Source organism: Carcharhinus amblyrhynchos, chromosome 12 (assembly GCF_965287045.1).
Source record: "Carcharhinus amblyrhynchos chromosome 12, sCarAmb.v2.hapA, whole genome shotgun sequence".
Classification (NCBI taxonomy): domain Eukaryota; kingdom Metazoa; phylum Chordata; class Chondrichthyes; order Carcharhiniformes; family Carcharhinidae; genus Carcharhinus; species Carcharhinus amblyrhynchos.
Window position 1 is genome coordinate 77,603,392 of NC_137335.1, and position 24,576 is coordinate 77,627,967.

The 24,576-nt window shown below is 45.7% G+C and overlaps 1 protein-coding gene and 1 pseudogene across 5 annotated transcripts in view; both read left to right on the forward strand.

Annotated features, from left to right (window-relative positions):
- The window catches only part of smyd3 (SET and MYND domain containing 3), a 664,143-nt gene that overhangs the window by 323,076 nt on the left and 316,491 nt on the right, over positions 1 to 24,576 (forward strand). The window lies entirely within an intron of this gene.
- LOC145350678 (small ribosomal subunit protein uS5-like) overlaps positions 10,288 to 24,576 on the forward strand; it is a 91,218-nt pseudogene continuing 76,929 nt past the window's right edge.

The following is a 24,576-nucleotide window of genomic DNA, read 5'->3' on the forward strand; positions in this document are numbered from 1 at the left end:
ATGGCTGATTTGTGTCTTGACTCCTCGGTTCTGTACCATTTAATAAGCGTTCACAAAATAAAGCCACCTCTCCTCCAGCAGCAGCTCTTGTCTAGGCTTCCTCCTGATTTGTGAGGGGTTTGGGGCCACCCTCGTGAGCATCAGCTCAATGCAGTTTCCAGCGCCTGGCAACAGCCACCCATTTTAGTTTAGTTATTAAACAGGATGGTGTATCGTCCCGAACACCTTCTTGAAACTCGATTGTTCAACATATACATGAACGCACGAATTAGGAGCAAGAATTAGGCCACTCGGCCCCTCGAGCTTGCTCTGCCATTCAATAAGATCATGGTTGATTTGATTGGAACTCAACCTCACATTCCCACCTACACCTGATAACCTTTCACCCCCCTGCACCCCCGTCCCCAATCTTGTTAACCAAGAATCTATCTAGCTCTGCCTTAAAGATATTCAAAAACTCTGCCCTTTGGCAAAAAACGTTCCAGATTCGTGACCCTCTGAGAGAAAACATTTCTCCTTGTCTCTATCTTAAATGAGCAACCCTTAGTTTTTAACAGTTAACCTCCTTCTCTTAGTATGTTTTATAATGCTGCGCATCCTGGGGTCCTGATGTGGAGATGTTGGCATTGGACTGGGGTAAACATAGAAGTCTCACAACACCAGGTTAAAGTCCAACAGATTTCTTTGGTAGCAAACCAAAAGCCCCACTAGCCTTTGGGGCTCTGCTCCTTCATCAGGACCATTCACCTGACGAAGGAGCAGCGCTCTGAAAGCTAGTACTCGTTAGAGTTTAGAAGAATGAGGGGAGATCTCATTGAGACGTATAAGATGATGAATGGGATGGATAGGATAGAGGTGGAGAGACTCTTCCCGCTCAAAAAAGACAGTAGGACTAGGGGGCACAGCCTCAAGATGAAGGGGGGGCGGTTTAGAACGGAGTTGAGGAGGAACTTCTTCACTCAAAGGGTGGTGAATCTCTGGAATTCTCTGCCCGTTGAAGTGGTGGAGGCTGCCTCGCTAAATATTTTTAAGAAGCGGGTTGATGGGTTTTTGATAAGAGAGGGGATTAAGGGTTATGGGGAGAGGGCGGGAAAGTGGAACTGAGCCACGACAGATTAGCCATGATCTTATTGAATGGTGGGGCAGGCTCGAAGGGCCAGATGGCCTACTCCTGCTCCTATTTCTTATGTTCTTATGTTCTTATGTTCTTTAGTGACGTTTGCTATCAAAGAAACCTGTTGGACTTTAACCTGGTGTCGTGAGACTTCTATCCTGGGGTTACCATTGACTCAACCTGAACTGGAGTAGCCATCTGAGTACTGTGGCCACCAGAGCAGGTCAAAGGCTAGTGCCGGACTTTTACCAGCATGCCCACCATGGAATTGGGGTGAGCGAGGCTCGTAGAACAGCATTCTCCGTTGGCTTCGGGCGGGATCTTATGAGCCTTGGGCAGGCGAGGCGGTAAAATACCAGCATAGGAACCCAGCGGCCAGTTACTTGCCTCCTGCCTCTCCAAAGCCTGTCCACCATCTACAAGGTGCAAGCCAGGAGTCTGATGGAATGTTCTCCACTTATTCTCTGAGCTTTGTTGGAGCTCTGTGGAAGGTTGAGGATGGAGAGATCAGTGTAGGAGGATGGTGCCAAATAAAATTGATAGTAACTAGTGACTTGTAGCTCGGATCACCCCTGTGAACTGAACAGAGGTGCTTCGCAAAATGGTCACCCAATCTGCATTTGATCTCTGGAGGGAAGTCGTACACTGCGAATGTGGTCACTGAATCACATGCTCAGTGGGGGGTGCTCTTAATTGTTATTCACCACAGGGGAGGCGATGGCCTAGTGGTATTATCACTAGACTATTAATCCAGAAACTCAGCTAATGTTCTGGGGAACCTGGTTCAAATCCCAATGCGGGAGATAGTGGAATTTGAATTTAATAAACAAAAATCCAGAAAAAAATCATCTACTGATGACCATGAAACCATTGTCGATTGTTGGAAAAACCCATTGGTTCACTAATGTCCTTTGGGCAAGGAAATCTGACTGTACCTGTTCTAGACTACATGTGACTCCAGAGCCGCAGCAATGTGGTTGACTTTCAACTGCCCTCCAAGGGCAACTAGGGATGGGCAATAAATGCTGGCCAGCCAGCGATGTCCCTCAAATGAATAAAAAAAAATCAGAAATGCAAGTTTCTGCAGTGGTAACTTCCAGTTAGTTGTGTATATTGCTGGGATACAGAAGAAATGCAGAGATAACGGCATCAGAAGTAGAGGCAGTGGAAGAATCTGACACTCGCTGTTAAATATCTTGACTTGACATTGACCTGCCCAGGTGGTAATGCCTTGTATTGAGAGAAACTGAAGTTAATTTCCTGTCAGTGATTCTTCAACTAGCTCGTCTTCTGAATTTGGCGACTTTGTGCGCAGAACAATATTCTATTCCCGAGGGAAGAAAATAGAGAGAGGGGGAGAGAGACTGAGGTCGTGGTGTTACTTGGTAATACGTTCCCTAGTTAGACAATTAATGGATCCCCTCTGCAAACTCTCCATATCCTGTGCGGAATGACTTTTATTTTAAACACACCTCACCTCAATCCTTGTTCATTGGAATTTGCAAGCTTCTTGCTGATGGTAGAGCAATGGAAGGACTTGACGTTAAGGCTTAATTTGAGTGCTGGGAATTCTCTGCCACGGTGACATCGTGTGATGATGCATATGCTGACACTTTACTTGTGCCCTCTTTGTGGCTTTGTATTCAAACGTCGGCCCAGGGGGCTGCCTTGCAGGTTAATGGTGTGCAGTGAAACTGCACTTCAACAGAAAACAGGACCTCATTAGACAACAGGAAAGTATCATCTGGATACTGGGCAGAATAAAGTGTGAATGTTCCTCTGTGTTTGGGTGCAGCAGACGCAAATAAAGGTGTCCATGTCCAGGGATTGTTTGTTTTATTAAGTATTGTTGGGTGTTGGTTATGGTTCATTAGGTCTGAAGAAGCCTTTTTAATCACATGTAGGTTAACTGCCAATCCTTATTGACTCTTAGAACAATTTACAAATACATAGGAAAGGGTGCAAGCCAGGAGCTGTCTCCATGCTTGCTGGTACACACGTCTCTGTCCAATAGTAGTCTGAATCTGGATGCAGGTCATGTGCTGACTTGCATCACTCTGTGGGTGTTACTCACATATTAACCCTGTATCTGCCAGACTGTTGTAAGTAGACAAGTCCTTTCACCTCCTCCAGATCCTTTACCCCAGCTTGTCAAAATCACACTAAAACATCTCTGCAGCCTCCTCATAGCTCACCCTTCCAGCCAGTTTTGTGCCAAACTTGGAGATATAAATTTAGTTTCCTCATCTAAATCATTAATATACCTTGTGAATAACTGGGGTCCCAGCACTGATCCCTCCGATACCCCACCAGTAGTTCCTACCGCTTCGAAAAAGACCCGATAATTCTTACTCTTTGTTTACTGTCAACCAGTTTCCTGCCCATCTCAATACACTACTCCCAATCCCATGCTCTTTAATTTTACATGCTAACCTCTTTTGTGGGATTTTGTTGAAAGCCTTCTGAAAGTCCAAATAAACCACATCCACTGGGCTGTCCCTCATCAACTCTACCACTTCTTCAGAAAAATCCAATAGGTTGTCCGGCAGGATTTCTCTCTCAAAAACTTCTATTTTTGTCCATTCTTGCCGCTGTTTTCCAAATGCTCTGCTATAAAATCCTTGATAAGGGATTTGAAAGAGAAAACTATTATAGGACCATGGACAAAGGTCAGAATTGTAAGCCTCAATGGGTAGCTTTTAGCTTTTCAAAGAACTGGCATTGGCACAATGGGTCGAATGGCCTCCTCCTAACCTGCATCAATGCCTGCAGCTTCAGGGAAGTGCTGCTTTGTATCTCTGAAGTCAGATAAGAGTCTCATAACACCAGGTTAAAGTCCAACAGGTTTATTTGGAATCGCGAGCTTTCGGAGCACTGCTCCTTCATCAGGTGAATGGCTCACTTAATCAAGGAGCAGCGCTCTGAAAGCTCGTTATTCCAAATAAACCTGTTGGGCTTTAACCTGGTGTTGTGAGGCTTCAAAGACGTGCAGGTTAGGTGGATTGGCCATGATAAATTTCCCTTTAACGTCCAAAGATGTATAAGCTAGGGGGATTACCCATGGTAAATGTGTGGGGTTATGGGGATAGGGTAGAGGGGAAAACCTGGGTGTGATTTTCTCTTGGAGAGTCAGTCTGGACTCAATGGGCCAGATGGCCTCTTTCTGCACTGTAAAGACTTGATTACCTGTAAAGATTTGCATTCCAACCATTATCTTGCAAGTGTGTCTGTTTATAGATACATTTTGTGAACCCACCTCCACCTCACCTGATAAAGGAGAAGTGCTCCGAAAGCTCGTGATTCCAAACAAACCTATTGGACTTTAACCTGGTGTTGTGAGACTTCTTATTGTGCCCACCCCAGTCCAACGCCAGCATCTCCACATCATCTCTGAAATCAGACATTGGCTGTGGGAGTGAATGCCTCCTTAATGTGCTGGCGGTAACCCAAGCAGGAAACTTGATTATTGACCATGGACTAATGAATGCACCTTCTGAGTTTTGGCAAAGTTTTTTTGCAGACTAATTAGCCGCTCCTTTACACCTCCCTGGGAGGCTGTAGCTGCAGGCAGAGGCCAACTAACGAGCGAGCTGAGAATCAGACGTCAATCCGATGGAAATCTTTGCGGAGCATTGACGCTAATTTACTCGGCAACTGTGGGAACCAGGTCAGAGTTAGTGTGCCTGGTGCCGCCATTGCGGTGAATGATGTTTTTAGTGAAGGGGTTTAAGACTGAGGCTTATTGACTCAGCCAGGTTGAGGGGCTGATTGCAGGGGGAGGCGAGGCTCGAGCCTAATTAACAAGCAGTTTGAAGCTTTGGGACTTATTCTTGTGCAAAGCGATTTAACTGTACTCGACAATGAAATGGCAGAGTGTTGCCTAATTGAGGGGACACCGATCAGTGATAGATGGGTAGCTCAGAATATGCCAGATGTGAGAGGATTAATGTCACACAAAATTGTATTCAGTTTGTCATTATACTCGGAACAAATCTGCAGCCGAGTTCCCCTTTGAAACACAATGAGGAGAAAACAGACCTACAGCACTACCCCCTGTATGTGTTTGCTTATATTAAGACATGGCAATCCAGTCGTGCATTGAGGCCCACACTGTAAGAATATATTTTATCGTTCGCCGCTGGGAGCCTGTTTGAACATCAAGTTGTCTGCTGCTACTCAGCTATTTGTTGACGCCTCCTGGTGTATAAAGCATTACAAAGTAGTTTCAATGCAGTAGTAGGCCACTCGGCCCAACCTGTGCAATGCTAGCATTCCAACGCTTCCCGTCAGTAAGTGAACAGTTTAATTTGGACAGTGGGCTCTCTGTGACGCTGGTTTTCAAATACTGCGTCCTCTGGCGGGCGGGGGCGGACCTGCTATCTACCATTAAAGGGGAAGCAATGAGAGTGCAATTAACACTGGACCAGCAATCCAGAGACCCATAAGACCTGGAGCAGAATTAGGCCACTTGGCCCATCAAGTCTGCTCTGCCATTCAATCATGGCTGACATTTTTCTCATCCCCATTCTCCTGCTTTTTCCCCATAACCCCTGATCCCCTTATTAATCAAGAATCTCTCTCTGTCTTAAACATACTCAATGACCTGGCCTCCACAGCCCTTCAAAGTGGCAAAGAGTTCCGCAGATTCACCACCCTCTGGTTGAAAAAGTTTCTCCTCATCTCTGTTTTAAGGGATCGTCCCTTTAGCCTGATGTTGTGCCCTCTGGTTCTAGTTTTTCCTAATAGTGGAAACATCCTCTCCACGCCTATTCTATCCAGGCCTCGCAGTGTCCTGTAAGTTTCAGTCTGATCTCCCCCTCATCCTTCTAAACTCCAAAGAGTACAGACCCAGAGTCCTCAACTGTTCCTCATATGACAGGTTCTTTGTCCCAGGGATCATTCTTGTGCACCTTCTCTAGACCCTTTTCAAGGCCAGTACATCCTTCCTTAGATGTGGGGTCCAAAACTGCTCACAATACTCCAAATGGGGCTGACCAGAGCCTTATACAGCCTCAGAAGTACATTTGATTTGATTTATTATTGTCAAATGTATTAGCATACAGTGAAAAGTATTATTCCATGCACGCTATATAGACAAAGCATACTGCTCATAGAGAAGAAAGGAGAGATTGCAGAATGTATTACAGTCGTAGCTAGTATGTAGAGAAAGTTCAACTTAATACGAGAAAGGTCCATTCAAAAGTCTGATTTCAGCAGGAAAGAAGCTGTTCCTGAGTCAGTTGGTACATGATCTCAAACTTTTATATTTTTTTCCCGTCGGAGGAAGGTGGAAAGGAGAATGTCTGGGGTGCGTGGGGTCCTTGATTATGCTGGCTGTTTTTCCAAGGCAGCGGGAAATGTAGACAGAGTCAGTGGATGGGAGGCTGGTTTGCATGATGGATTGGGCTACATTCACGAGGTTTTGTAGTTTCTTGCCGTCTTGGCTAAGCTGTGATACAAAAACAGAAATAAATCATTATCGATTGTCATAGAAACTTATTTGGTTCACTAATGTCCTTTAGGGAAGGAAATCTGCCATCCTTACCCATTCTGGCCTACATGTGACTCCAGATTCACAGCAATGTGGTTGACTCTCAAATGCCTTCTGAAATGGAGGGTAATTTGGTTTGGGCAATAAATGCTGGCCCAGCCAGCGATGCCCACATCCAGTAACAATGAATGAATAATAAAAAATATATCAAATCTTAAATTCCGCTTCATTCACTGCAAGAGAGGTAAACAATTCCTTTTTAAAGCTGTCAAGTTGACCATTAGTCAACGGTGGCACAGTGGTTAGCCTCACAGCACAGGGTCCCGGGGTTGATTCCTGGCTTGGGTGACTGTCCATGTGGAATTTGCATGTTCTCCCTGCGTCTGAGTGGGTTTCCTTCGGGTGATCCGGTTTTCTCCTGCAGTTTCAAAGATGTGCGGGTTAGGTGAATTGGCCATGCTAGATTGACCCTAGTGTCAGGGGGATTAGCAGGGTAAATTTGTGGAGTTACAGCAACAGTGCCTGGGTGAGGTTGTGATTGGTGCAAACTCGCTGGGCCGAATGGCCTCTTTCTACACTGCAGGGATTCTATGGTTCATTTTCTTTGGGATTTTGTTCCACATTCCAATTTTGTTATCGGAGTGACGGAAGTTATTTTCCTGATCCTTAAATTTGCAAATTTGTTATTTGCTTCTTCTGATCCTGTTCCTCATTGTGCAGAGCCTGTTTATTTATCTCCTGGGGTTTTCCAGAGAGGAGCCAGCTTTGGCTACAGGAAAGGAGGGAGATTGAGCACAATTGGAAGAGGATCTCGAGGCTGGGACAACAAATATGTTGGGCAAAGAAAATCAGATTTTACAACGTGAAGGGATCGTCTTTAACAGGATCAAAAGCGGAAGAGTAAAATGATCGTTTAGATTTAAGGGACGGTGAAAATTATGGCACAGAACAGAGGTGGACCACATGCAGCCCATCTGGGCTCAGAGTACGGCCCACAAGACATTTTCTTGACCATGGGCCACACTCTGAATTGACACATTCCTCTGTGTTCCATCCACACAGTTTTTTTCCACCTGGGTCTTTGATGTGCACATAAAGCAGGGGCAAGAGAAGTGAGATATGTGCTGATAAGAACATAAGAAATAGGAGCAGGAGTAGGCCAACTAGCCCTTCGAGCCTGCCCCGCCATTCAATAAGATCATGGCTGATCTGTCGTGGCTCAGTTCCACATTCCCGCCCTCTCCCCATAACCCTTAATCCCCTCTCTTATCAAAAACCCATCAACCCGCGTATTAAAAATATTTTGCGAGGCAGCCTCCACCACTTCAACGGGCAGAGAATTCCAGAGATTCACCACCCTTTGAGTGAAGAAGTTCCTCCTCAACTCCGTTCTAAACCGCACCCCCTTTATCTTGAGGCTGTGCCCCCTAGTCCTACTATCCTTTCTGAGCGGGAAGAGTCTCTCCACCTCTATCCTATCCATCCCATTCATCATCTTATACGTCTCAATGAGATCTCCCCTCATTCTTCTAAACTCTAACGAGTACAAGCCTAATTTATTCAGCCTCTCCTCATAGCTCAACCCCCTCAACTCCGGCATCAGCCTAGTAAACCTCCTCTGCACTCCCTCCAAGGCCAAAATATCCTTGCGTAAGTACGGCGCCCAAAACTGCACACAGTACTCCAGCTGCGGCCTCACCAATGCCCTACACAGCCGCAGCAAGACCTCCCTACTTTTATATTCAATCCCCCTCACGATGAAGGCCAGCATCCCATTAGCCTTCCTGACCACCTGCTGCACCTGCAGGCTGGGTTTTTGCGACTCATGCACAAGGACCCCGAGGTCCCTCTGCACCGTCGCCTGCTGCAGTTTTTCTCCATGTAAGTAATAATCCTTCCTACCATTATTCCTACCAAAGTGGACCACCTCGCACTTGCCAACATTAAATTCCATTTGCCATTTCCTGGCCCATTCGCCCAGCCTATCTAGATCCTTCTGTAGACTCTCCCCACCCTCCGCACAATTTGCCTTTCCACCAATTTTGGTGTCATCAGCAAATTTCGACACCCTACACTCGGTTCCCTCCTCCAGATCATCTATATAAATGGTAAATAGCTGAGGCCCCAGCACCGACCCCTGGGGCACTCCACTAGTCACCATCCGCCAATCCAAATAGCACCCATTGACCCCCACTCTCTGCCTCCTATTTGACAACCAGTCCTCTATCCACGCTAACACCCTACCCCCAACTCCATGCCCCCTTACCTTCTGCAATAACCTCTTGTGAGGTACCTTGTCAAACGCCTTCTGAAAATCCAGAAAGACCACATCCACCGGCTCTCCTCTATCCACCGCCCCAGACACATCCTCATAGAACTCCAATAAATTTGTCAGACACGACTTCCCTTTAACGAAACCGTGCTGTGTCTGCGCTATCAAGCAGTTCCCCTCAAGATGCCTCGCTATTTCCTCCTTGATGACGGATTCTAACATTTTACCTACAACAGACGTTAAACTAACAGGCCTATAATTCCCCGCCTTTTGCCTGGCACCCTTCTTAAACAACGGCGTAACATTAGCCGCTTTCCAATCTCACAACATCTTATTCTTAATCTTATTCATGGGGTCACAGTCAGTGAACAAGCCTGATTTCAATACTTTGGCCATTGAGATGAAGGAGGGCCACTCATGCAGCCCACTCACCAGCCTAGGCGCCCACCGCTGACGCAGAATGTCACTCTGAGTAAATTCCTTGACCTTGAGCTGGCCTGTCAACCTTACAAACTATCAATACAAGAAGGCTCACAACACCGGGTTAAAGCCCAACAGGTTTATTTCGAATCGCGAGCTTTCGGAGCATTGCTCCTTCATCAGGTGACACTCATGATTCCAAATAAACCTGTTGGACTTTAACCTGATATTGTGAGACTTCTTACTGTGCCCACCCCAGTCCAATGCTGGCATCTCCACATCATGACTGTCTATATGGTCCCTAAGACCGTCCACTATCACTGCAATACAGACCCAGCTCTATCCCCCCATCTCAAACCTTCTGCTGGTGAAATTTTAACCGTATCTTTTCACCCAACCTAGCTTTGCTTCCCATCCTTCCACCTGCAAGAGATTGGCAAAGGAAAAGAGACGGATGGGGAGACGGAGACCCTTCCCTTGCATGGCATTTATTTTGTGCATGAACTGGAAATTTGGCAGCAGGAAGGGTTCTGTTTTCACAGCATCCTGAGAATGGATTTTTGGAAACTGCCAATAAGAATCCCAAGGGATGGATAGTTAAGGACTGAGGCCAACTGACGGTCAGAGAGTTCAGGTGCAGCCATGGGATTGAAATTGTAAAGTTCTGGATACAAGCTGGAGGTGGGCAAGCCTGAGCCTAACTCTGAAAGAGCCTACAGAGGATCTGCGAGCACTTGTGGCTCCTGGTGTCCGTCAGTAGGCTAATGGGACCTGGGACTTCAACAAATAGCTGGGCGGCAACAAAGAAGTTGACATTTAAACAGGCGCCCAACAACTAATGATACGATATATTCTTACAGTGTGGGCAAATGCATGTCCCACAGGCCTGAGGAAATTCAAGGACAGATTTGGCGAAGAAATGGGTCTTTTTGAACTTTTTAGTAGAGCCTTCCTTTGCTGGAGCAGTCAGCTGGAATTTCCTGGGCCAGTATGAAGATCAAAACTCTGGAGGAAATTTCTCTCTTTTCCCTTTCTGTCAAAGAGTCTGAAATCATTGACTTCTTCCTGGGATTGGTCTTAAAGGACAAGGTTCTTGTGATGATACCTCTATAGAAACAAACCAGTGGCGGTCAAAGCACAAGGCTTTGGTTGCTATTGGTGACTACAACCGACATGTTGGATTGGGTGTCAAGTGTTCCAAGGAAATGGCCACTGCCATTCACGGACTTTTTATTTTGGCAAAGCTGTCGATCATTCCCATAAGGAGGGGCATCTGGGTTAACAAGATTGGGAAGCCACACAATGTACCATACAAGGGTGACTGGCCGAGGTGGTTGCGTCTTGGCGCAAATAATGCCTGCTACCCGTGGTACTGGCATTGTCTCAGCCCCTGTACCCAAGAAACAGGCTGACACTGACAAGTGCTGCACCTCAGTCCAAGGCTGCATAGCCACCCGGGGCAACTTTGCTAAAGCTACTTTTGATGCCATCTCTAAGATCCACAGGTATCTGGCCTAGGATCTGTGAAAAGAGACTGAATTTTACCCAAGGCCCCATACCAGGAATTCACTGACCATCTGGCCAAGACCCACACAACCGCGTGTCTGTCCAAAGGTTTCAATGGATGTTGCTCCAGCAACGTAAGAAGTCCATGCAAAGAATAAAATAAAGATTTTTTTGTTCACGGAACGAAAAAACAGTTCACTCAGGGTGTTGTGGAGAGCAGGAGGAATCTGTCTTTACTCCATATTCTAGGGAATGAACCTGAATTAAGGTTCAGCCTTTTTTCAATGGGTGAAGGGTGACTGTAACATTCGGGTGGATGTCTAAGAGTTTGTAGACGAGCAGGGGGAGTTATCCTGTGGTGAGCCTGTGGAATTCATTACCCCGGAGGAAGTAGTTGATGACAAAACATTGATTGTATTCAAGAGGCAGTTGGATTTAGCACTTGGGGCGATGGGATGAAAGATTGAGGAGAAAGCAAGATTAGGCTATTGAGTTGGACGCTTATCCATGATTGTGATTATTGGCAAAGCAGGCTCGAAGGGCCAAATGGCCTCCTCCTGCACCTATGTTTCTATCCCTAGTATCCTGGTCACCCCTCACTTGCCCCTCAATCAACATCACAAAGAAACAGTTTACCTTGTAATTATCACATTGCTGTTTGTGGGAGCTTGCTGTGCACAAATTGGCTGCCTCGTTACCTGCATTACGGCAGTGACTGCGATACCAAAAGGGCTTTGAGACACCCAGTGGTTGCGAGAAAGATTTGCGTTTAGAGAGTCTTTCTTAGAGCAGAAGATGGGTGCGCATTTGCCAAGTTGTGGGCGGGGATGGAGAGGGCATGGGAGCAACATCAGTGTTTCCAGTTGCTGAAGGTGTTACCGAGAGATATATCATTTGCGGCGCCAGTGTGATTGAAAATGTCGGCAAATCTTTGAACAAGCCAGAAGAGTTAAAGTGTCTGTGCGAATTCCCCACTGTAAGTCTTTCTGACTGTCTGTCTAGATAGGCAGACTGATATTAGTTCTGGGCCTCGCAATGCTTCACTGCACAACATGACATCCTTCAAAGGCGCACTGAAAATTGTAGCCAAGACATGTGACTAAATCCTCATGATGAAAACCATGTCTTGAGAATTTTTACAAGAATGTAAGATCTCGGCATCAATAATCAGTGATCCGTGAAGCAGAGACATGTAGCGTTTCCATCCCAGAGCGCGCGGTACAGTAATTACCAGCATGGGGGTGGGGGGACGGTGGGGGGTGGGGGGGATAAAAATAAGAACAAGGTGGATGTACAAAACGTCCTTGGAGACATCAGTTTGTTTCGGTCTAGTCTAAATGATTGACAATGTAAAACACACACAAATCCTGGCAAATTGCAAATTTCTGCCTTAAACACTGTTGCTGAGGATTACAGTGGATCCTGTGTTAAAGTCGTAAGCAAAGCCTCCAGAACATTGCCACTGTGCATAATTGCAATTCAGATATTGAGATGTTGAAATTTAATTAGGCGCTTAATAGAAATATGACAAAGTGCTTTCTGGCAGATTAAAAAGTGTGAACACCAGGTTTATTAGTGTTAAAATTGTTATCTGTGGGTTTGAGTAGATGGAGCGTTTGATGTCCACACAGTGGAAGGCCTTTAATAAGACTACTCACATGGCAACCTAATGTTTTCATTATCTGGTCCTGTAGGAGAATTCAGTGGAATATAGAAGTGACAAACTTGCATCCAGGCAGTTGTTCCACTGAAGTAAATTATTTTCTGACTCTTCGACCATTGAAAAAGTCAAAAATGGTAAGAGCAACCCCCCCCATTGCCCCGTGTGAACTGATTCCTCCAGCAACCCCCCCCAACACCCAGTGTGACCTGATTCCTCCAGCAACCCCCCCAGTGCCCCTGTGTGTCCTGATTCCTCCTGCAACCCCCCCCAATGCCCAGTGCGACCTGATTCTTGCTGCAACCCCCCACCCGACAACACTCAGTGTGACCTGATTCCTCCAGCAACCCCTCAATGCCCCCGTGTGACCTGATTCCTCCAGCAACCCCTCAATGCCCCAGTGTGACCTGATTCCTCCTGCAAGCCCCCCACAAACGCCCTGTGTGACCTGGTTTTCTTATACTCTTACACTGATTCCCCAGTCTTGCCTCAGTTGGTGGCACCTGCCATTATTAAAACTTAAAGCATGTACTCCAACGCAACGCGATTCCAGCATTAACGCCGAACGGACACGTATGGGGCCTTGGTTTAGAAAGACAACACCTCTGACTGTGCTGCACTCCCTCATTGGAGTGTCAGCCTGGAGTTCTGTGCTCCCGAGCCCTGGTGTGGGACTTGAGCAGAACCTTGTACTCTAACGCAGCACGATCCTAACATTAACAGGAACATGTGGGGCTCCAGTTTAACAGAGGAGATTTAATTCAGGTGTTCAAGATGCTGAGGGTTTTACACAAAATAGATAGGGAGATGGTGTTCCCAGCGCTGGGAGGATTGAGAGATAGTGGACACTAACCTCAGATGACTAGCAAAAGAACCAAAGGCAACACAAGGATAAACTTCTTTAGGGTGGCACAATGGTTAGCACTACTGCCTTACAGCGCCAGGGAACCAGGTTCGATTTGCACATTCTCCCCGTGTGTGCATGGGTTTTCTCGGGTGCTCCATTCTCCTCCTAGTCCAATGATGTGCAGGTTAAGTGGATTCGCCATGCTAAACTGCCCCTTAGTGTCAGGGGGACTAACTAGGGTAAAATATATGGGGTTATGGGAATAGGACCTGGGTGGAATTATGGTCGGTGCAGACTTGATGGGCTGAATGGCCTCCTTCTGCACTGTATAATTCTGTGACTTCATGATTCTTTACACAGTGAGCAGTGGTGGATGTTGTGTGTTTTTATAATGCTATAAAGGTACCACTCAACCAAAGGGGATCAGGTAAACACGCTGTGCAGTTTGGTGCTTATTGACCATTCAATAAGCTCGATGTTGTCAAATGGTGAGAATGTTGTGGCTGAACTGTGATCCTTCACAAGAACACTGGGAATAATTACTGGGAAAAGATGTTATTCTCATCTCTTATTGATTGTTGAACTCCATTTTTAATTTGATTTGATTTATTATTGTCAGATGTATTAACATGCGGTGAAAAATATTGTTTCTTGCGCACTGTATAAGCAAAACACACGCTCATAGAGAAGGAAAGAAGAGAGTGCAGAATTTAGTGTTACAGTCATAGCTAGGATGTAGCGAAAGATCAACTCAGTGAGAGGTAAGTCCATTCAAAAGTCTGACAGCAGCAGGGAAGAAGCTGTTCTTGAGTCGGTTGGTACGTGACCTCAGACTTTTGTATCTTTTTCCCAACGGAAGAAGATGGAAGAGAGAATGTCCAGGGTGTGTGGGGTCCTTGATTATGCTGGCTGCTTTGCCGAGGCAGCGGCAAGTGTAGACAGTCACTTGTGAGGTTTTTGTCTCACAGGTTTGAGTAAAGAGGGCACCTGTTCTCCATATTTGGTAGTGGTTTGGTTCAGCGTGCTTATGAACGAAACAACTGGCCAGAACTTTCCAGTGTTCACACCGGTGGGATCTTTTGATTTGTTTTGGTTTGATTTTTTTTGTTGTGACATCATGTTTCACTGTTGGGATACAGTGAAAAATATTGTCTATTTTTTGGTTCCACGGAGAGCCCAACCTGGGTTTCCCAGTTCAGTGGGGTGGAGTCGATGGGCAATCCCATTGAGACCAAAAGATCCCACCACCACCCAATGTTGTGCCACCCCCTGCCATGATAACAGTGCCACGGGAAGGCCAGAGAATCTGGCTCACTACTTCCACCCCTTTCTCCATCACCATCTCAACCAACACATGCTGATAACTGAACTGTGGTTGGGTTTCACAGGCCTGGACATAGTATATACATTTAATATATGGTTGGGAGAAGCACTTTCCAAAAATAGAAACTAGAAGCAGCAGTAGGCCATTCGGCCCTTTGAGCCTGCTCCACCATTCATCTTGATCATGGCTGATCACCGAGTTCAATATCCTGATCACCTCCCCCTTCCCCCATATCCCTTGATCCCTTTGGCCCCAAGAGCTATATCTGATTTCTTCTTGAAATCAGACAACATTTTAGCCTAAACTACTTTCCTTGATAATGAATACCACACATTCACCACCCTCTGCGTGAAGAAATTGCACCTCATCTCAGTTTTAAAAGGTTTACTCCTTATCCTCAAACTGTGACCCCTAGTTCTGGACTCCCTCACCATTTCATACAACAGCTGCAATAACAACCATTATCTGATGTGTATCAGATGAGGAATGCAAATAATGGAATTTCTGCTTGGTGCTTAAAAAATAAAGATTGACCTTGCATTTCTAGAGCACTTTCCGTGAACTTCAGGCCTTCCCAATGTGCTTTCCAACCAGTGAAGATCCTGATTGGGAGTTGGGGGATGCTCCCATGGCAACATTGTGGCCAAACAGTGCTTAGAAAGGATAGTAGGACTCGAGGACACAGCCTCAAGATAAGTGGGGGTGCAGTTTAGAACGGAGTTGAGGAGGAACTTCTTCATTCAAAGGGTGGTGAGTCTCTGCCCGTTGAAGTGGTGGAGGCTACTTCGCTAAATATATTTAAATCACGGGTAGATAGGTTTTTGATAGACAAGGGAATTAAGGGTTATGGGGAGAGAGCGGGAAACTGGAACTAATCCACTTCAGATCAGCCATGATCTTATTGAATGGCAGGGCGGACCTGAAGGGCTAGATGGCCTACTCCTGCTCCTATTTCTTATGTTCTTAAACAGAATCGACTTGCCAACCAATCAGCACCCTTTTCTCCTGTAGTATAAATTGTTGTGATAGTTTGAAATTTGGTAGTCTTGCATCTGTCCTGATGAGCGCAAGACTGAAAGGTTTTGGCAACGTGTCTCTCTTTTCCAGTAACGACCAGTGAAATGCAGCCACTTAAACTGTCGGAAATGCGGATAAGCATTGATTGTTCATTTATAATTTATTTCCAGCTTTGTCCTGTACTTTTAAGAATATGAGAGGGGACGGGGGGCGGGGGAATGCTGGATTGCGGTGAACTCTGGCATCTCCTCAGCTAATCTGCGTTTCCAAGGTTTGGGGGGAGAGAGGGGGCTGGGGAGGGAGGGTGCTGAGGCTGGAGAGTGGCGGGGCGGGGGTTGGTGGGGCGGGGGAGGGGAGGATACAAAGCACACGATTTGTCAAATCAAAGATCGGAAAGCCTCACTTTCTGGTTTGTTGGAACCGGGGAAGGGAAAAGAAGATCAGCCAAGAATAAGCTGGAATATGTGGATTTGATAAATTGAAGGCTAGATCCAGTTTATCAAATCCTGTCAGATTGAAACCAGACTGTGCGGCTGCACTAACCTTTTCACTAATAAGTTTCCATGAAGTCCCGTCATTTCTGACCATGTCTGCGCTGCAAATGAAAACTCATTTCAGTTTACAAGGCTGGTGGGATACTTCAGTCAGCGGGGAGGGAGAACAACAAAGAGGAAGAAGTTGATTTTGAGAGTGGTGCCATCGATATTTTATAGATATGATTTATGAAGTTTTATAGCGCTAGTTTGGGGCATGAATGTGTAAAGTCGTGGCTTTAATTGAATTAATTAATGCGGAGATTGACTCCAGAGTTTTCTCTTAATATTAGAATGGCTAATGAGGTGTTTTTATTGATAGCTGCCCTCGAGCCTTCCTGTTTAATTAAAAATATATGGAATTACCAGGATTCCAGCACATTAATGTTTGGTTTAAGCAACGCAAAAGCAAACAGTTGGAATACTGGATTCTCTACTCCCGGCTTCTGATGACCGAGAGAGAAAGTTGTTGACTTATTCGGACCCTTCTCTTGTTGTCAGGTCACTGCTTTGCCTTCTCCTCTGATGGGCTGATTTATTACTCTGTGGGATCGCTGGCAATGCCAGCATTTGTTGACCATCCTTAATTGCCCCTTGAACTGAGTGGCTTGCTTGATCGTGTCAGAGGGGCAGTTAAGAATCAACCACATTGCTGTGGCTCAGATGTAGGCCAGACCAGATAAGGATGGCAGATTTCCTTCCTTTTGGTGAGCCCGACGGGTTGATATGACAATCGATGATACTTTCATGGATGCCGTTGTTGAGACTGGCTCTATAGAGTCCGGATTTATGAATTGAATTGAAATACCACCAGCTTTATGCCCTGTTGTGGTGGGATTTGAACTTCTCTTCCTGGAGCATTCGCCTGGGCCTGTGGATTATGAGGCCAGTGACATTACTGCTATGTCACCATCTCCCCTCTGGAGGGCCCTTGTAGGGCAGAATGTCCTGGTCCCGGTGATGCCGACTCCCCGGTGGTGGGGTGGCTGCACATAAACTCTGGCGGGACTGAAAGATCCCACCAGCGGTCAGTAGATTGCTATATCTACCATTGGGGGGAATGTGGAAAATCTCAGCTGTAGTCTTGTGGTTAAGAGCACAATGGAAACTTTTCACTATGTTTAAGGAGGTGTTCGGTTCCAGACTGACAAGATAATTGGATGTGTGTTTTGGAAGGACGTGTTCCAATGGGCTGAAGAGTCTTATGCACCAGAATAGTTTATCTATCTCTGTCACAGTTCCAGCTGTCTGTTCAATTCCAGACGAGTGGCCATTTCAGGTTTATGTTCCTCTAACGTGCAACCAGAAATGAACCAGCTCCTGCAAAATGTCCATCCTCTTCTAATCAGTGAAGGAAGGTGGCGCGGTATGATCAGTGCTGCTGCCTCACAGTGCCAGGGACCCAGGTTCAATTCCGGCCTCAGGTTGCTGTCTATGTGGAGTTTGCACGTTCTTCCTGTGTCTGTAAGGGTTTCTTCCGGGCGCTCCGGTTTCCTCCTGGAGGATTGGCCATGCTAAATTGCCCTTAGTGTCCCGGGGGGTAAAAGGTCTGTGCAATACATCATAAAATCCCTTTGGTGCAGAAGGAGGTCATTTGGCCCATTGAGTCTGCATTGACTCTCTGACAGAGCATCTTACCTAGGCCCTCTCTTGCCATATCCCTGTAACCCCACACATTTACCTTGGCAAATCCATCTAACTTGCACATCTTGGGACACTAAGGGGCAATTTAGCATGCCCAATCCACCAAACCTGCACATCTCTGGACTGTATGAGGAAACCAGAGCACCCGGAGGAAACCCACGCAGATAGGGGGAGAATGTGCGAACTGCACACAGACAGTCACCCAAAGCCAGAATTGAACCCGGTCTCTGGCGCTGTGAGGTAGCAGTGCTAACCACTGTACCACCCACATAGAGGCAATTCCATTGATGCCCACACCACAAGAATGAATAAAGGAAAAGTGAACTGCTCTGTGCTGTAAGTTTTGCGCCAGTCCTGTGAAAGGTTTCCATTGTGCTGTTTGCTACGGTAGTGACAGTGATGGTGAATTTTCCTCATTCATGCAACACAAGGAATTTCACTGCCATCTATTCTTCACTGAGGAAACAACTGACCAACTCTGTGGCTCCTCCAAGAAGATCTGAAGACATGTTGTACCTCCTTCAGAGCTTTGTCAACGAGAGTGCCATTTGTCTCTCTTCCCGTGCCTTCAGAATGTTTATTAGCGTTAACTGTGCATATTAGACCAATGGATGTTCTTGTGATACTGCTCAGCAAGGCCAGCAGAGTTGCTCTTACAGATGTCTACAAAATTATCAGCCTCATATTAGCTTAAATTAAGTATGAAGATGTGCAGGTTAGGTTAATTAGCCATGCCAAATTGACCCTACAGTCAGGGGATTAGCAGGGTAAATACATGGGGTTACGTGAATAGGGTCTGGGTGGGATTATGGATAGAGATTTTATGATTCTGTTCTATGAAACTGCAGGAGTAGGATTTCAGAGGAGAGGTTCAGACTCAAGAAGCTACTTTTAAAGTAGGTATTAGGGTATCCTTATTTACAGAAAGTGATCAACATGTAAGTTAATTATCCAGAGGGAATATTGAGGACAAAAACAATTGCTTAATAGATGCTGAGATGATAAGAATATTTTTCTAAACAGGAGCATCAAGGTAGGCTGACCAGCCTAACCTTCACTGTTACAATCTTAAGATCTTCTAATTTTTGCCATTCCTCTACAAGGGATGTGTTAAGGTTGTTGCTGTGTGGCATGCCTGACTGAATAATGAATATGTTTCTTTTTCTTATTTTTATTCATGGGACATGGGTGTCGCTGGCTGGCCAGCATTTATTGCCCATCCGGAGTTTCCTGAGGACAGTTGAGAGTCAACCACGTTGCTGTGGCTCTGGAGTCACATGTAGGCCAGACCGGGTAAGGTTGGCAGATTTCCTTCCCTCAAGGGCATTAGTGAATCAGATGGGTTTTTCTGACAATCGACAATGGTTTCACGATCATCAGTAGATTCTTAATTCCAGAATTTTTTTTTATTGAATTCAAAGTCCACCGTCTGCCGTGGCGGGATTCGAACCTGGGTCCCCAGAACATTAGCTGAGTTTCTGAATCGTTAGTCTAGCCATAATACCATTCGGCCATCACCTCCCCCTCACGGTGAATGATTCCTGAGTGGACAGGATATGTCACACCGTTTCCTAAAGAACTGCTTAATGTCAGGTTAATAGATAATACTTTGCCTGGTTGTGCTCCAGGTAATGTGTTCTCCCAGGATGGGAGTGGGGAGGGGTGGTGGGGGTGGGGGTGGTGGAACGAGCACACTAGTGAATAAAGGTTTTGGCAGGAAGGCGAGGGGGCACTGAAACACTTGAATGCTGCAAGTTGAGATTGTCTGAGATTGCGGGTAGTGGGTACCGCCAGGACTCAGAAAGAAGATCATTAAGGGAGGGGGGAGAGGGAGGACGGTTCATGCTTTTATGGACAGGCGGTGCAGAAGGAAGTGGGGGGGGGGGGGAGGGTGACATCTTGGAGGTGCCCCCCTCCCTGCCTTCCTCCCCACCTTTCCTCGCTTAGACTTAAAAAATACACTAATTGTATGTTGGCGTGGGCAGCATATGCTTCACATTAACAGGCTCCCTAACCAACCTTAACTGACCTGTTAGCTTTCATTTGAAAGGTTGCTGACAGTGTCCGACTGCCCAGTGTAATGTGGGGGTACGGCCGGGGGAGGTGGCCTGTCCGTACCTTCACTTCACAGCAGTGACATATAAGATCCAGTCCCTCATTCTGGAGGGAATAGGTTAAGGGGCATGGTGAGAGAGAGGAGTGCATTCTTGGGAACATGAATGGGTTTAAAGCTTCTTGATTGTAGAAATTGTAATTTTTTTTGCAGCCAGCCCACACTGTCTGTCAGCTAATCGTGAAGTAAGCAATGCTCTATAACTGGAAGAGGAAAGAATAGCTCCCATTTGACCTCATCCAGTTTTGCAGTCGTTTTCTCAGGGGCTGTGTTCCTGAGGAACACACGGCTTAATGCCCCTGGCTGTATCTACTCATGTTGTGGAGATGCCGGTGTTGGACTGGGGTAAACACAGTAAGAAGTCTGACAACACCAGGTTTAAGTCCAACTGATTTATTTGATAGTAAACTCACAAGCTTTCGGGGTTCGTTGCTTCATCAGGTGAATGGAGAGTTCTGGTCTCAGACAGAGCATATAAGGCACAGACAGACCTGTAAACTGTCCGTGCTGTTATATGCCCTGCCTGAGGCCAGAAGTCTCCATTCACCTGAAGAAGGGACAAACCCCGAAAGCTTGTGAGGCTACTATCAAATAAATCGGTTGGACTTAAACCTGGTATTGTCAGACTTCTTGCTGTGTTTACTCATGTAACAGCCTGGGTGTTAAACCTGATGGAGCATTGCCTTGTTATCTATTGGACTGGTTTATACTAAGTATCTTTGCCTTGCAATGTCAGCATAGGTGACTGCTGACAGATAGCTGATCAGAAATCAGTTCTGCATCAATTGGGGATTTTGAGGATAGGTGTGTGAGAGCTGCCCACAATGTGGTTTGTTAGGATTCACCTGGCTGTGGGGGAAAGAAATTGAAGATCTGACCAAGTACGTGTGTATATAAATACTGCTTTGTCTGTACCCCACTCAGTGTTCAAGATGCTCACCTGTCTCGGAAAGGTATTCATTTTGATCCCAAATTTAGCATGGGGTAGTGTAGTGGTAATGTTGCTGCATTAGTAATTCGGAGACCCCGGTTAATGCTCTGAGGACCTGGGTTCAAATCCCAGCAGGATGAAATTTAAAATCAATTAATACAATCTGGAATATAAAGTCAGCCTCAGTAATGGTGGCCATGAATTAATCATCATCTGCTTCACTAATGCCCCTCTGGGGAAGGAAATCGGCTGCCCTTACCCGGTCTGGCCTATAGGTGACTCCAAACCCACAGTAATGTGGTTGACTCTCAATCATCCTTTCAAATGGCCCAGCAAACCGCTCAGTTCAAGGGTCATTAGGGATGGGCAATAAATGCTGGCCCAGCCGTAAAAGAGTAAAAAAAAATCAGTGTGTACTGTCACCTCAAAGTCAGATGTTTGTTCAAGCCTCAGTCGAGGACCTGAGCACGTAAACTATGTGGGAAGAATGTTCCCGATATTGTGAAAGTGCAGAACTAGGGGTCACAGTCTAAGAATAAGGGGTAGAGTCATAGAATTTTACAGCATGGAAACAGGCCCTTTGGCCCAACTTGTCCATGCCACCATTTTTTTAAAAACCCCTAAGCTCATCCCAATTGCCCGCATTTGACCCATATCCCTCTATACCATGTGACTGTCTAAATGTTTTTTAAAAGACAAAATTGTACCCACCTCTACTACTACCTCTGGCAGCTTGTTCCAGACACTCACCACCCTCTGTGTGGAAAAATTGCCCCTCTGGACACTTTTGTATCTCTCCCCTCTCACCTTAAACCCATGCCCTCTAGTTTTAGACTTCCCTACCTTTGGGAAAAGATATTAACTGTCTAGCTGATCTATGCCCCTCATTATTTTATAGACCTCTATAAGGTCACCCCTCAGCCTCATACGCTCCAGAGAAAAATGTCCCAGTCTATTCAGCCTCTCCTTATAACTCAAACCATCAAGTCCCAGTAGCATCCTAGTAAATCTTTTCTGCACTCTTTCTAGTTTCTAGACTCAGTGGGCCGAATGGCCTCCTTCTGCACTGTTGGATTCAGTGATTCTAGGATTCTATAACTCAAGCTCTTCGATACGATTCACTCAAAGATGAAACATTTTGAGATGTTTCTGATACGACAGGTTTCTCTTCCCTTGCGTGGCCTAGGTCCTTTCAGGCCTTGCTGTCTCTTTCTGTCTTTACATATATATGAAAAACTGTGTTAAAACCATCATTTTGTGGAACTTTAAAGTCTGGCTCAATTAGCTACGGATGCTGTCCCTTGGCTGCTAAATTCATGATGAGGTTTGTAGCTGAGGAACTGTAAAATCAAATCCCAAAGCAATTTGCTCCGACACCATTTTACAGCATCGCCAAGCCAGCAGCATTTCCTTCCTCTACTGAGAATAGGGAGTTAATGTGAGAACATTTCAGCCTTTTTGCGCTTTAATCCCCCTTTGAAGGGCATTTATCAATTAACAAGCCCAAAACGGAAAGACAGAATGAGACCAGAATTCGCTCTGTACATCCTCCCTCAGCTTCCTGTAGTTCTGCTCGGATTCGGATCCAATACCTCAAACTCTAAGGGAAGGGTAAAATTGTTCATATGTTTGGCTGAGTTACGGTCCTGGAAACAGTTTCAATAACAATTTTACACTTCCCTCAGAGTCGAGGCATTGGACCAAAATCAGCGAAATTATAGAACCATTTCAGAATGGAACGGATCCTTTGCAAACTGTGCAAAATCTCCAGAGAGAACCGAGTGTTGATGTGAGATTCGGTTCCCTGAATATATTACTATTCAGAATAAATCTGCACAGCAATGGGGGGAGATTATTTTAATATGCAAACTAAATCAAACAACTTGCCAAAATGTAGGCAATCCCGTCTATTCTGATTTTTTTTTTCTAAGTGTTTGGTTCCTGTGCAGCTTATCTGTAGCATTTGTATTTATTTGTATTTATGATTGTGTGAGGTTCTGTGGCTGTGCCAATAGTGACAGGAAGCACATTCACGAAGAAATTGTGACCCAGGATTTGGGCGAAGAATGCTCCTCTCTTTTATTTGGAGCAGCACTGTGGGATCTTTTACCTCCAACCTGAGACTTCAGAGGGGCATTATCTACTGCTGAGTGTCCCAGCATTGGTGACCCGTTGGACTTGAGATTGCATTGGAAGAAGTGGCCCAGTGTTTGACACTGCTGTCTCGCAGCTCCAGGGACCCAGGTTCGATTCCCAGCTTGGATCACTATGTGGAGTCTGCACATTCTTCTTGTGTCTGCGTGGGTTTCCTCTGGGTGCTCTGGTTTCCTCCCACACTTCAAAGATGTGCGGGTTAGGTGCATTGGCCATGCTAAATTGCCCCTTGTTATCCTGGGATGCTTAGGTTAGAGGGATTAGTGGGGTAATATGTGGAGTGGCATTATTGACAGTGCGGGATAAGTATCCTAGGTGGGATTGTTATCGATGGGCCAAATGGCCTCCTCCTGTACTGTAGGGATTCTGTGATTGTCAGTATGTTGGCCATCTCTTGTTTCTCTCTGATGTTATGTGGCGACCACAGAGGAGAAATGCATTAAAAACAAGGTTTCAATACAAGGTTAAAATGGGGAGCTTGGAGGCAAGGGGGTGAGATAGTCAGATAGATTACTCAGTGAAGAAAATTCCTCACAGTAATGATCCCACCTTCACCTCTGCAACCACTACCTCATCTCAGTAAATCTCAGTGTAAATAGTGAGTGTCACAGAACAAGCAAGATTTGGAACATCATTAAAATAGGCCATAGAAATGGTCCTCTTTAATTGACAACTGCTGCTATTGACGCCGGGTCTCTGAAAAGAAATATGTGCATTCAATAACGTGACAATATAATGTTATTTAAATTCCAATTGGTAATCCATATTAAAAGGAAATGCTTCCTGGCCTGTCAGTAGTCGGAGGATTCACGACAATTAAGGAACTTTTCCGACATAAAATTGTCCTATGACCATCAACCGCAGCATTCATCGTGGCTGTCTCTTTCATGTGTGTACAACATCGTATCACCCATAAATACAGGATATAAAAGTGTCTGAAAACTGGATTAATGCTCTCGTTAGCAAAACCCCTCCCTTGGCTGGTCTCTTACCATCCATCCTTCAGCCTATCCAACACTCTGCATTCTGTATCTTAACTCCCATTAAACAACCTTCACCAATACTACCTCAGCTCCCTGACCTACATTTTCTCCCAAACTGATAATGGCTCCATTCTAAAATTCTCATCCCTGTTTCCAGGTCCCTCCCTATTTCTATAATCTCCTCCAGCCTGACAACATTCCGAGAGCCCCAAACTCCACCAATTATGGTCTCTCGCCTATCCCCGATTTTTTTTTTATTTGGTGACTCCAGCATTAGCAGCCTTGCCTTCAGCTGTTTATGCTATAGAATCCTTCCTTAAACATCTCCACCCCTTTACCCCCTCCTTTAAGATGGTTGCTTAAAGCCTACCTTCTTGGTCACTTGTGCTCATATGCAAACAATGAACAAAGAACAGCGTGGCACAGGAGCAGGCCCCTCGGCCCGCCAAGCCTGCGCTGATACATGGCGCCTTTCTAAACTGAAGACCTTTTGCCTCTACCCGCTCCGTATCCCTGCCAATTTATGTATCTGTCAAGATGCCTCTTAAGCATTGCTATTGTATCTGC